Consider the following 2,990-nt stretch of genomic DNA (forward strand, 5'->3'; position numbering starts at 1 on the left):
GCCAAGACTCATAAGTAGCTGTGTTCAAGAATCAACATGCTTAACTAGGAAAGTCAATAACACCATCCGAAATTCTAAGTTCCTAGAGAAGCCAATCATTCGGAACTTCAAAGGAAAAAGGAGATGCCAAAACTGTTCAGAAGCAAAAAGCTACAAGTCCCGCTCATCTAATTAGAATTAATATTCATTGATATTTTGAATTTATAGTATATTCTCTTCTTTTTATCCTATTTGATTTTCAGTTGCTTGGGGACAAGCAACAATTCAAGTTTGGTGCTGTGATGAGCAGATAATTTATACGCTTTTTGGCATTGTTTTTAGGTAGTTTTTAGTAAGTTCAAGCTACATTTAGGGATGTTTTCATTAGTTTTTATGTTAAATTCACATTTCTGGACCTTACTATGAGTTTGTGTGTTTTTCTGTGATTTCAGGTAATTTCTGGCTGAAATTGAGGGACTTGAGCAAAACTCTGATAGGAGGCTGACAAAGGACTGCTGATGCTGTTGGAATCTGACCTCCCTGCACTCGAAATGAATTTTCTTGAGCTACGGAACTCCAAATGGCGCGCTCTTAACGGCGTTGGAAATTAGACATCCAGAGCTTTTCAGCAATATATAATAGTTCATACTTTATTTGGGAATTGATGACGTAAACTGGCGCTCAACGCCAGTTCCATGTTGCTGTCTGGAGTAAAACGCCAGAAACACGTCACAACCCGGAGTTGAACGCCCAAAACACGTTACAACTTGGCGTTCAACTCCAAAAAAGCCTCAGCTCGTGGATAGATCAAGCTCAGCCCAAACACACACCAAGTGGGCCCCGAAAGTGGATTTATGCATCAATTACTTACTCATGTAACCCCGGAAGTGGATTTATGCATCAATTACTTAGTCATGTAAACCCTAGTAGCTAGTCTAGTATAAATAGGATAATTTACTATTGTATTAGACATCTTTGGTCTCAGTTTTATTTTATTCTTCATCTGAGGAGACTACTGATCACATTTTGGGGGGCTGGCCATTCGGCCATGCCTGAACCTTTCACTTATGTATTTTCAACGGTGGAGTTTCTACACACCATAGATTAAGGGTGTGGAGCTCTGCTGTACCTCAAGTTTCAATGCAATTTCTATTATTTTCTATCCAATTCGAATTATTCCTATTCTAAGATATTCGTTGCACTTCAATTTGATGAATGTGATGATCCGTGACACTCATCATCATTCTCACCTATGAACGCGCGTGATTGACAACCACTTCCGTTCTACCCTAGACCGGGCGCATATCTCTTGGATTCCTTAATTAGGATCTTCGTGGTATAAGCTAGAATTGATGGCGGCATTCATGGGAATCCGGAAGGTCTAACCTTGTCTGTGGTATTCCGAGTAGGATTCCGGAATTGAATGATTGTGACGAGCTTCAAACTCCTGAAGGCTGGGCGTTAGTGACAGATGCAAAAGAATCAAGGGATTCTACTCCAACCTGATTGAGACCCGACAGATGATTAGCCGTGCTGTGACAGAACATTTGGACCTTTTTCACTGAGAGGATGGGATGTAGCCATTGACAACGGTGATGCCCTACATACAGCTTGCCATAGAAGGGAATGATAAAATTGGATAAAAGCTGTAGGAAAGCAGAGATTCAGGAGGAGCACAGCATCTCCATACGCCTATCTGAAATCCCCATCATTGGATTACATGAGTAACTTTATCTTTATTTTATGTTTATTATTTATTAATTTTCGAAAATCCATAATCAATTACTATCCACCTGACTGAGATTTACAAAATGACCATAGCTTGCTTCATACCAACAATCTCTGTGGGATCGACCCTTACTCACGTAAGGTTTATTACTTGGACGACCCAGTACACTTGCTGGTTAGTTGAACGGAGTTGTGACCACACATAGTAAAGAGCTATTATCTCGAATTAAATTTCATACAAGTACAAAGAGTACGAATCACAATTTCGTCCACCAGCTGGGCGTTAGTGACAGACGCAAAAGAATCAAGGGATTCTACTCAACCTGATTGAGAACCGACAGATGATTAGCCGTGCTGTGACAGAGCATTTGGACCTTTTTCACTGAGAGGATGGGATGTAGCCATTGACAACGGTGATGCCCTACATACAGCTTGCGATAGAAGGGAGTGATAAAATTGGATAAAAGCAGTAGAAAAGCAGAGATTCAGGAGGAGCACAGCATCTCCATACGCCTATCTGAAATCCCCATCATTGGATTACATGAGTAACTTTATCTTTATTTTATGTTTATTATTTATTAATTTTCGAAAATCCATAATCAATTACTATCCGCCTGACTGAGATTTACAAGATGACCATAGCTTGCTTCATACCAATAATCTCTGTGGGATCGACCTTTACTCACGTAAGGTTTATTACTTGGACGACCCAGTACACTTGCTGGTTAGTTGAACGGAGTTGTGTCCACACATAGCAAAGAGCCATTATAATTATTTCATACAACAATAAAGAGTACAACATTGATGATCACAATTTCATCCACCAATAAACCATAAAAAATAGTGATTTATCAACCTCCCCACACTTAAACATTAGCATGTCCTCATGCTAAGCTCAAGAGAAGCTATAAAGGAGTGAAGAGGAATGATAGAGAGTATGTAATGCAACCTATCTATGTGAATGCAACTACATGAAAAATGTTACTTGGTTAAAAGCAAACAAGTTCTTCAAGATAAATACAAACCAGATTCCACTAATTCAAATCGTACAATAAAAATCGAGTAAACTTGTAAGAAGATAGCTAATAAAAGCAGGGAACATAGAATCAAGCATTGAACCCTCACTGGTAGTGTATATCACTCTAGTCTCTCTAGTGTATAGGGTAATCACTCTATTCTTCTCTAATCATGATTTCTAAACTTTGTTCTTCATCTAACCAATCAACAAATATTTGATGTATACATACAAACATCATGAGGTCTTTTTCAAGGTTGTAATGGGG

This window comes from Arachis duranensis, chromosome 1 (assembly GCF_000817695.3).
Source record: "Arachis duranensis cultivar V14167 chromosome 1, aradu.V14167.gnm2.J7QH, whole genome shotgun sequence".
Lineage (NCBI taxonomy): Eukaryota > Viridiplantae > Streptophyta > Magnoliopsida > Fabales > Fabaceae > Arachis > Arachis duranensis.